The sequence below is a fragment of the Adelges cooleyi genome, unplaced genomic scaffold (assembly GCF_023614345.1).
Source record: "Adelges cooleyi isolate 19-005CV unplaced genomic scaffold, UGA_ACOO_1.1 ACOO_flye_CR_arks_rails_tigmint_CR_PRNA_574, whole genome shotgun sequence".
Lineage (NCBI taxonomy): Eukaryota > Metazoa > Arthropoda > Insecta > Hemiptera > Adelgidae > Adelges > Adelges cooleyi.
In genome coordinates, this window is record NW_026096268.1 from 346,153 (window position 1) to 358,309 (window position 12,157).

The following is a 12,157-nucleotide window of genomic DNA, read 5'->3' on the forward strand; positions in this document are numbered from 1 at the left end:
AATACAAGTCGGCGATGAGTTATTCAACGAACGGTCATTAAAAAAAAAAAAAAAAACAAAAGGAACCGTACATAAAAAACGTTCGGTGACTAATCGACGACCAGACGGCGTTAATTGTTAATACACGATAATTGTGTCAAAAGGCGTACGGTGTCCTACGCAGTATATAATATATATATATATATATTTATGTATACAATGTTATAATACTGTGCTATAACGTACTTAAAATTACTATTTTAAAGCGCTTTTACCGTTTATAATATGGTACTCTGCAAATTTAAAATCTGTTCCTGATTTCTAACGGTTTATTAAAGACATTATAAAAAACAGTCCAAATGTCTGGTCAACCTTTTTGCTCTACTATATTTAAAAATAAAAAGGGTTCTTGATAACTTTAAAAAAAATATATAAACATTTAATTTTAATTAAAAAAAAATTTGGAACTAATTCGACTATATAAAATAAGAACATAAAATGTCCCATTGAGTTTCTGCAGCTCTAGTTGCTATCATTGTTGGTGCTCCTTGTACTTGAACATTTTGAATGCCCATTGAATTGACAGTAGATGGATGTGAAGGTGTAGAAAATACGCCTTACCTAACACGGATGAAGTTGTGTAAAACACAATCAGTTTTTATCAATGATTCGGCCGTTGTTATCTTACATCCTGTTGGTCGTTCAAAGAACCGAAACTTTGATACAATCATTCCAAAACACACTTCCCACTTTCCCTTGCCCTTGAGCATCTGAAAAACAAATACCAAACACAGCAGTGTATTCTAAAAATGAAAATAACAATTAAAAAGTTTAATTATTTACATACCTATAATATTATAAATGCGTCTCTGTTTATTTAATGACTTTTTTGGAAACGGCCGCATGAGATTAACTTTGAGGGGAAACGCCTCATCTGCGACAAAATAGTGTGGGCAATTCCCCTCGCTTTCCCAACCAGAAAGTAGGTATAGGTTCAGGAAATATCTAAGGAATTCTTTTCTAAGCCTCTTCCTAGAGAACATGGTCGGAAAACTCTTCTATCACTGTTCCTACCGTAATCACCAACGTCAATCGTAATGAAAAGTCCATCTACATCTACGCAGGCCATTAACACAATCCTGTATCTGTCCGGTCATAATCCGGTCGGTATAAAACTGGGTATGCTTCAAGAAAATCAACAAGAGGGTTTACTATTAGGACAGTTACGGCAATCTGACACCTCGGGTTTAAGTTGAAAAATATTTGAACGGATGTGATATAACGTACAACTACGATAATCATAAAAAATATAATGCGACAAACTGTGGTAAACTCTGTTTAGAGTTTCTCTCACGTCACCCATCTTCTTCTCGTGATTCGAGTGATGTTTTCGATTTCAATCCGTGGTAATTCTACAGAGTTGGAGTGTAGTTTTTCCTCCAATATAGACCAGGGAAAATAGCGAGATTTGTCTTTTGAGCTTGCAGACCAACAATGCGATTTCAAATATTTATGAGGGGTGTGGCAAAATAGGAGTAAACCAATTTAACATTTAATCATAGACAAGAATAAATAGTAATTAGTAATACAGTTATTATATAAAATTCCTAATCAGCCTTGTACAAAATGTATATCATTATAATGTGATAGTGGGCCGTAAACATAGGACATAACTCACAAGGGTTAATTTGGTTATTAACTTGAATTTTTTTCTATGGTTAAGAGAAACAAAGTTGAAAGGAATTTAAAAAAAAGGTGCATACAAAATATTTTTGAAGTACAAGTTTTATCTAATTTTTTATACATTTTTACACTGGCTTAAAGTGTACATACAAATTTCAGACAAAAAATGTATTTGAAAAATAACCATTTTTGATAAAGTTGCTGCGCTGAGAGTTCTTCTGTTTGAGATTAGTGATACTAAGCTAGACTATTACTGTTGGATAGTAGTCATATTAAAAATAGTTTCTTACAGTAGTATTTAAAATCAGGTCTACACTGGAATTAGATTTTAACGATTGACATAATTTAAAATTTTAGTTGAGCGCAACTATAGCAGAGGACTTAACAGTGATTATGTGTATACCGATCTGATTACTATGAATAAAGACTATTTTTTCAAATCTTTGCTTTTTATCCAATTATTACTAAGAAAATCCTGTACTATTTTTCATCACAACCATCCTATAGGTCACTTATCGTGGACATAATTAACATAGTGTCTGAATGTAATAGCAATAAAGTATTTAATTTGTTTATGACAAGAAAATTGTATTCTCCTTTATAATTAAACCATAATAATATTTGTTTGATTGTGGAACTGTAGTTTGTTAATCGCTTTGTCACAATCGCGTCTAATTAAAACCAACTGTCCTCTGTATACATAACAGTATGTATGACTTGTTTCTAAACTATTTTTAAACGATGCCACATGGATGACGTCTGCTGTTGATAAGTACTTACCCCACACTGTATGCGTTTTGAACGCTAAACCGTTGGGCAAAAATAACTTACTAAACGGTCCCGGAGAATATTAAGACTATAAACGTAAAACATTTTTTTAATAAATAGAAAATTTAACATTTCATTAGTTAGTTATTGGGGGTAGAAAAATCCATATGATTCGAATATATAAAATTTGAAGTTCACCATCTCTGGTATCTCTACCATTTTGATTTTAGTCCCATCCCTGGTAGTTATTTGTTTTGCATAATTCAGACTGTGTTTCTCCTTCGGGGTTGAATTTTGTTAAAATTATGTAACGGCCATAGTTCGATCATCATCTCTAGTATCCCTACCATTTTAATTTTAGTAGGACTTGAACTTCCAGGACAGTGCTCGGTGTGCACTATCCGTGTGCACTATCTGCGCGTTCGCTTTTCTATAATAAACTCCCGTTGTGTTGTTACGTTTTACACGATGGTATTATATAATACAAAATTATTCTTTATTGTACAAAACGGACCGATAGTCACGGGAGTCCCTCCCCCTCCCCCCCGTGTTGTCTTTTTTTTTTTTTTCCGTGTGTCTCTTTTTACATCATTACCATTTCGTATGGGACGTGCGTCCGTCCGGGATAATATGGAGAAAAAAAAATTACATTAATGCATAGGGTAGGGTGGTTGGCCGTAATGAACGGTTTAAGTTTAATGGCGGCCGCGGGATCAAGATATTTCGCACGTGCCAGTGCCACGTGCACTCGGGGCCTTTATACATACACGGCCAACACGTGTATAGGTTTCGGCCGCACGTCGATCTTAATTAAGCGCCGGCCGACCGCCGTCCGTGCTTGGTTTTTTTAAATGTTTTACAGCGCTCAAACAACTTTTGGATCGGACATAGAAAAAAACAAAAACTACCATACGACACGCCGACGACCGCTTGCATTAAACGCAGTCCCGAGTCTGCAGGTGTGCACTTTCGGTTCCATTTCGAAATGCGCTTAAGCGCCGAGCGTGTAACAACAAAAGCGCACGCTCGCCCCAGACGAATAATACTGAAATAATATTTTTGTATTTGTATTTTGTTTATTTTTCGCCGGGCAACACGCCCGTCTGCCAAAATCGACGAGGGGGGGGGGCGTGCGACTAGAACGTGCCTTATTTTAATAATATTTAAGACAATAGACGGCGAGCGGAGTTGTGCGAATCGTCATTGGCGTATATCATTTTTTTTTTTTTTTTTAACTAACGAGTTTTTTCAGAATGTATTCGAATTAGTGATGGGATCCGAAAATCCGGATTTTTCAAAAATCTTATAAATATTAAACATTATTACTATATAAAACTGTGTACCTGTGTAAAATGTTTTTAAAAAAAAACCGCTTAGCTTTGACATTGATTAAATGGCTTTTGGATTTTAACAAATCTGAAAGCAATTTATCTTTTTGATGTTGTATTTAAAATATTTGTCTAGGTAAACAGTAAACACAACTTTATAAATGATATTGTAATAATATTTAACGAGATTCGGATTTTCGGATTCTCATCACTAATTCCAATACGAAATTATTTGAACAATTTAAAACATAATAATTAGGTATTTCAATATCGAATAAACGTAAATTTTTTTCCTTTTCATATCGGATACTTGACTAATAAACATTTAAATTGTGTGTATAGAGTGATGTTTTACTTTGTATAAATATTATAAATGATTATTTTTATAGCTCACAAACTATAGGTTACAGACAATGTTGTCTTTAAAATTCAGATCCATTTACTAACAGATAGAAGTTTGTTAGTAAAATCAAAGGCGTTTTGCATGTTCATTGGTATCATATTATGTTGTTCTGAAATGAAATCTCTGAGATAAAAAAAAATAAGAAGACATTTTAAACTTTCATCAGAATAGGTGTTATGCACGATACTTGGTTTATCACGGAGCAATTGCACGTCGTATCAGTAACCCTAAACGGGTAAGTATAAAATCGGGAAGGGCGAGTCACGAATATTAAATATTTTACAGCGCCGAAACTCGAAACCCAAGTGATGAAAATTATTGAAGAAAAAAAACCCATTAAAAAAATACATGGTATAGCACGTCTCGTGATCAAATTCTTTAGCTCAAGGGCTATATTATTATATTACCACGTTGTGTACTGTTAACGGCATGGCGCTATGGGAATTTGATTTATGTCTTTACCAAACGTACTGAAACTTTAATATTATATATATTTTTTTAATAGCTCCGTAGTAAATTTTGTTTTTTAAATGACAGTACATAACTAACTTCGATCAAATATATATATTTAAGTATAAAAGTATTTTCAACACTAAAAACAAATACATTGAATTGTTCAATTAAAATATAAAAAAAAAAACGACACAGCTAACTTTCCGGGAAGAATGTGTTGAATAATAATTTAAGAATTTACATTTATCGAATATTATAAAACCTTATTTCATTGATGGAATGTGGAAAAACACATGAATGAATAATGAATAATACGAGCCAAATGCGCCGGTCCTGAGCGGAAGAAGAAGACAGATGTTTTTTTTTTTTTTTAGCAATTCTACTAAAATGTATTTTTAGTACTGACAAAATATCCAAACTTAGAGACACCCGATGGGATTATTTACAGATAAAAGCTTTTAAATGGCCATTAGTTGTGTTTGATTAGGACGTGTCAAAAAATTACTTGTAACGATTTGGTTGTAAAAATATCCTTCAGCTACACGTTTACTTAAAGCGAAGTAATTCCAATGGTATAATTCAGGGGCGTCTTGAACATTTGAATCAGATATGTTAAACGCTCGGGGAAAAATGTAATTAAACGTTTAACTTCAAAGTGTTTTTCATATTAACGTTTTTAATCTAATGTGGAACACTCGTTGGACGTCCTATTCGGTACTATGGATATGTTAAATTTGCAATGATGTAAAATATCATTAGTTTTTTTTTACTTCCAGTAATAATTATTATGTGTTTACTTACTATTAGGACACACATTGTAATGTAGTCGTTACGTTAGCGGCCAAGTGTCGTCGACTTGGCGAAGTTCACTTAGTGTGATCCGATATTTCCGGTCGCTTTAACAGACGGTTCATTATACGTGTACCGTGTCTGCGTGTAGTCCATTAGTCTTGGTAAAAATAAAAGGTAGCGTATATTTATCTTTTCTAAGATAACTCAATCCGTATTATATTTGTGTCGGTCCACTTAATCATTGTTTTCCGACAATATTAAAAAAATTTACAAGAGTTATATTTACCGGACGACGCAAATGTGTACATTGTATAGTGGACTACACGACTACCACCGCGGTTTTAAATATATTATCATTTTTGTAAATTGTTTTATGTTAAAATTAAATTTATTAATAACGCTCCACGTTTAACCAAGCTCAGTTTTCACTTCAATGATACTATTTTCGTCTACTATCGCATGCTGTCCAATGTAGAGAAACAATTAAAAACTAGTGTAATTATTGTTAAATAATGTTTAGACAATGTTTCAATATTTAATTAGTTAAGTATTGAAAAGCATTTTATTGTCAGAGCACAAATTAAAAAGTAATTTAATATTTAACATAAACGAAAACTGTCCTTGTCATGAGAACTATCATGTCAATTTGTTTTTGTATAAATATACAATGTATTTCTAAAATGTAAGTAATAATGTTTAATGAGATTTTGATAAACTATGTTTTTCGTTAAGTTATAAATTTAAAAAAAATTAATACCTCGACTAGATTTTTAACTGTTATTATCAGCTGCGATTTTTTTTTTATTTCAGGGTGAAAGTTATGTATTTAAATTGCCTAAACGGAATGCCTTGCGGCTTGCATACAAAGTTGTCAGTTATATTATTAGACAACTGGTAGGAACATTAGGGTAATCGCTATACGGGGTTTTGGAGAACTTGTTTGTTAGAGACTGAAGCCCTGCAAAACGATTTCAAATAAGCTAAATAAAATATTTTAAATTGTTGAGATTTCTATATGAATCTTTTTGCCTCGATGTTTGATGTTGGGTATCAATGCAGTTGTGATCCCAAACAATTTTTTTTAAAATAAATTCTCCATGAATGTACTTTTTTATGTTAAAAAATACGGAAAATCAGTTTAAGTAGGTTAAACTTACTTTTGAAGTTATTCGCAAAAACCTTCATTAACTAAATAAAATAAAAAAATCTATTTTTTATTTCCTTGTAAAGAACTGCCTTTTCTGATTTCACAGAATCATACTTAATTATAATACAGGAACAAAAACTTAAATGTTATACATTTTTTAAATGAAATACCTTTGTTTAACAGTTTTACCATCCATTTTTTTCAGTGTAGATATTTAATCCGAATTCCCAGAAAAAAAATCACCTAATATATTTTTTACTTTTAGTTATGAATCAGGCAAAAATTATTTATTTAACAGAATTTAGTTATACTGATGTAAAAAATTGGGAAGCCTGTATGACATTTTTCTAGACTGTAAAATAATAATTAAAAAATTATCATGTCTCAAGTGGAAGTCTCAGCACTCCTCTTTCCATCCTAAATTTTAAACTTTAGTAACTTTAAAAGTAACCATCCAAAACTGATTGTCGACCAATCGAAATGTCAAGATAATTATTTTAATTAAGTAGATAGAGCTCTAAAACATAATAAAAAGATAAAAACTTGAATATTGTAAAAAAACACAAGCTGAAGTGTCTCTAAAAAGAAAACAACTATAAAATTGCAATTAGTTCAAGAGTAATCGAGTGCCTTAACCGTAATCAATCACCTTGTATACAATAAACAAACTTCCATCAGTCGTATACAGTCAAGACTCGTTTTAACCATATAAGACCACATTGTTATGAAGTTGTCATGTCGGCGAACGGGATGGCTTGGACTTGGACTCTGGAGCACGAGGGCGGGGAAAATTGATTTTTCACTCGATATCATCTATTCTATTCTTTTTGTCTCTCGTTTTCGGGCGTTTGACGATGGGGAACAGAGAAAAAAAAAAGATAATAAAATATCCAATCGCTTGTACATCCGGCCGGGTCGAATAGTCACGTCCTATCACGGCGGTATACGGCGTGCAACGATAACGACCGGAATTGAAAATGTAATATTCATGGGCTCTGTGTGCAACGTTCATATATTCGACAGCACCGTGTCGGAGTACATCTCGAGTTACCCTCCCTCTACTAGCCCTGTGCGCTTATTGTGCCGCTGCTGCTGCTGCCTAGGGAGCCCTTCAACCCCTCGACTTGGTCCCTGCCCCAAGTCCCCCGCCGTGCCTGGCGAAAGCGCGCGCGTGCCGGACGTGACGCATGCCCAGACCGGAAGACAAGCGTCGTGCGACCGGATCCAAGATGGTAGGCGCACCGTCGCCCAAAGCCAAGGGGTAGCTCTGCGCCTACCGCTATCCCGGTACACCCTTGTTGTGCCGGCCAACTATATTGTATTGTATATTATCCTATACAGGAGCCGAGAGTCCCGTGGCGCCGAAAACCGCTCATGTACAGCGTGTACATTATTATTGTTGTGCACAATAATGCGCTCCAATGCACTTTTGTGTTTCGACTTTTTCTAATTTACACGAATCGCGTGGGAAAACGCCCGAGAGTGTTCGAAAAATGATTATTTAGTAAATCAACCCTGTCAGAGCGCAAGCAGTCACACGCACAAATATATTTGCCACCACAATATCAGTATTAATCAATAGGACCGAATTAGTAAATGTGTTGACAATCAAGGAAACCAAAATTATCGACCAGTACGCCCACACGCACAGCGGGCACTAATTTTTAAAAATCGCAAGAATAAATATTACATTTTTTTAAAACGTCAATCACACGGCGTAATTAATTTTTCCGTTATAACTTTATTAAAGAAACCTTTTTTTTCCTCAAAACTATTACACGTTTGAAAAGTTTTATGGTATTAAACAATAAAGGGCGACAAATGTAAATTATTTATTTGTTTGTCCCAGGTTCTGCTGTAATTCTCAGGTCCTGCATTTACCCCTAGGCCCAAAGCGTTGAGCCTATTGGTTAAACCAGCCCTAAAGTTATAAATAAATAAATGCGCCCTTATATTTTAGGGGCCAAATGCACGTGCATCTTTTGCACTTACATATATGTGCGATTTACTTTTATGATTTTACTCCATACCGAGAACAGACTGGTGTATGGTTTTAGGCTATCCGACAGTTTTAATGCCACAGGCCGAATTAATCTACTTCAAATACCAACCTAAATAACAGGTCATCAACACAAACACCCACAAAGATTGGTCCATGTTTCATATTAAATACAGTTCATATTAATGTAGATTATTATTTATAAATAGACAATGTTAATTATTGTTCACGCTGTATAATTATTATAATCGCTGAACAGATTTTTTTTTTGTTCGGCATTCAACTTTAAAATGTCATAATACTAGAAATAGTAAATAACAAAAATCACTGAACTATAATTATTAAAAAATCTGATCATTATTTTTTTCCGCATAAAGTCTAGTAATGTTAACGTCATAAAAGTTTATTAATTGACTGTATTCATTTTACACCATTACACTATTAAACATAAAATAAAAACTGGTAATAATACCAAACAATAATAATATGTTATATTATGATAGTGGTCGGTTATGATAGGATCTCGAAATTGCCATACAGTAACTGTCCGAATATCCTAATGTTTTAAACACTTACCTATCGTTCTATGTATATTATACATAATATTATTATTATATATAATAATATGATGACACACGATACAATAAACGTTTGCTATGTCAATAAAAAACTACTATTTTCCTGACGGTGACATTGATCGCATGACTAACTCGTAGCGCTTAATGGAAAATGACAATATGTAGTACCTATAAAGATAACATTACAATAACAAGAATATTACCTTGTTGTGCTAGCGAGGCGCCTTTCGGTGTGTATAGTTTAATATATATTTACAGTATTAAAAATGTATATTTTATAGTTCATTTTTTTTTTTTTTATCTTTTCCCGTTTCGCCGTTAAACACAAACATAATAGTATTGCCATATGAATATCGAAAGACAGTTATTACAATAATAATAACAATAATGCTAACCTAGCCCTGAATACGGATACAATGGCTGCGTTAAACGCATTTGTATTTTATTGTATGTGTATACTTTCTGCCTGTACTTGTGTGCTTAACCTCACGAATAGAACACGGGTAACTAACTACTACATGCAACACGGTTTGCATAAGTATCAATCTGGGTGGTCAAATATGTTATTATAATAATATACGTCGGGTCAGAAAATATACAAATTTGTTTCACGATGATGTAGGACAACGCGTGTCTTGTTTTGCATAAAATGTTATATTATGCGTTTTCTACGCAACATATTATACTTCTACCGCCTCTTAACATGCTTTCGGACAACCGCCAACGACGGCAGGTAAAATATCGATTGACTTAGTAATTGCACCATGTATAGAATGGTCATAAAATGTTGCATTATTATTTAGGAAAACATTAAAAAAAAAAAAAGGATATACTCGTACAAATTGTACATTGTTATTATTACCGGTATGGCTCCGAAGCCTTTAAAGTGTCTGTCCGGAGAAAAAATTGCAAAACAGGTAAAAATAAAATACAAACACATTTTACCTACAAATCGCAAACGATTTTGGACCATAAAAATCGCTACTCGAGTGAATCAGTCCACGGGGAATCCCTCGGGTACATATTATAATATCGAAGCTAAAAAGCAAGTACCGATGTTGACATTTATCTAAATGGAGAAATCGGTATAAAGAAGAGATGCCCATATAAAGAAGTGAACGAAGATAACCAAAAAAAATAGAACAAGAGTTGTGTTTTTAATAGCATATATAGCGAGGCATTGGAGATTTAAAGTTTTTTCGCAATTACCGTGGTTTGAATTGGTCACAACTCACAAAGCGTATAAACTTACAAAATGCCTCCAACGCCTTTTGAAAATGTCAAAACTAACATTTCGAGTAGATAACTAAAGTTATAATAATCATCTATTTTAAAGGTTCGAGAACTACACAAAGCCAATTCGATGTGTTTAAATGTTTGATACCTCAGTGGAATCGATATTTACAACCTTACATGAATCGTAATCGGCGACAGATTAAATATTATACAAAGAACATCATTATAAGTCGTTCTAGAGTTATCATTACTGGTACCTACCGATCCAAAGTATAGAAAATTCAACAAAAAAACTAACTGGAAAAAATAAAACTAACAATTTTTACGTCGAAGCTAAAATACACGTGGGATTTTCAGTTTCGTATTCAATAAGTTTATACGGCAGAAAACTGTGTATTATAATATTATAGTTTCGCTTGGAGATACCGCATTGAAGATTCCTTAACGACCACACAGCGACCGCGCAGGTGGACTCTGGACACGGTTTGGCGTTTCCTATAATTATTATAACTAGTGCGCGCGGGAAGTTAGGTAGAAACAAAAAATCTACATTATTTTTTTTAAACGCACACGTGTTCGTGTAACTTTGGTTGAAAAAAATCACAACGCCAATTATACGGCACTATCGTCGCCATCGCATCTCACGGGTTGAATATATTTATATATTTTGTATCACCTAAAACAGACAAAACGGTCTTATTGTTTCTTTCTGGAAACACAATGAAGTCGAGTTACATTTCATAAAAAAAAACAAAAATTACCACTACGCCCACCGAGTGCGCCCATTGTTCGTAACAGTCGGACTTACCACATCCTGTAACAGATAAACATCACTGTACAGTACAATATTGTTGTTATTATTATTATTGTATTATATAGTGCAGTAGCTCTCTAAAATAACAAAGTGATCTTTTAAATCTCCACGGAATCGACAACATTGTGTGTGTCGAGGTGTTTGGAAAATAATAATATATCCTCAGGTTGTAGATACTTATACATATACATATAGGTACATAGGTATAGGTGGTGTACGCAGTCTTGATGAATGCTTTCGTTGTGTAACCCTAACACGGGATTTACGTTTATGGTCTGTAAAACAGTCGGTGAATTCGATTAACAATGATAATAATTATTAAGTACACGGACGCAAGCGACCGACGACAGTGATAAGACCCGGCGCGGAACTAATAATGTAATTTCAAGTCTATCCTCGGGGACACATTCGGAACGTTGCGATTTCCATATGGAAATAATTGTTTCGCTTTTTGACTTGGCATTTTTTCGGTCCGTATGGTCGAAAGGGGATACAATATTAAAGTTTCATCTCCGTTAAAGCCATCGTATGTGCCACTGTCACTATATGTCCTACGGTATCGGCTTAGTTATACACATACAATACGACCGACGCTAAGTAACATCACATTAATATACATAATAATAATAGTAGTGCACTAGCGACAGATGGGTAAACGTGCCGGTGCTGATTGCCGGCTGGGGGTCAATCCCTTTGGGAAAGATACGGTTAGTGAACCCGGTTAGGAGAAGAAAAAATAACAGAATACATACATTATACGTTATACGAACTTGGCGTTCGACAAAAGACGTGGAAATCCTTCTTGCGGCCGACTCTGCGTCAGGAAGCCGTGGCGAACCGAAGGTGTACATAACATTATTATATTAAATACAATGGTACGGTGGCGGTCACCGGCGGCAGCCGTCCGTGTGTTTCCGGATAGGCATAAGTGTACAGTGTACTTAGCGTATGTGGTGTGTGTGCGGTGGTGTGTATTG

The 12,157-nt window shown here is 34.2% G+C and overlaps 1 pseudogene; it reads right to left on the minus strand.

The window, feature by feature from the left end:
• Positions 1 to 455: 455 nt before the first annotated feature.
• LOC126843644 (uncharacterized) lies at positions 456 to 1,108 on the minus strand (annotated as a pseudogene).
• Between the last annotated feature and the right edge of the window lie 11,049 nt (positions 1,109 to 12,157).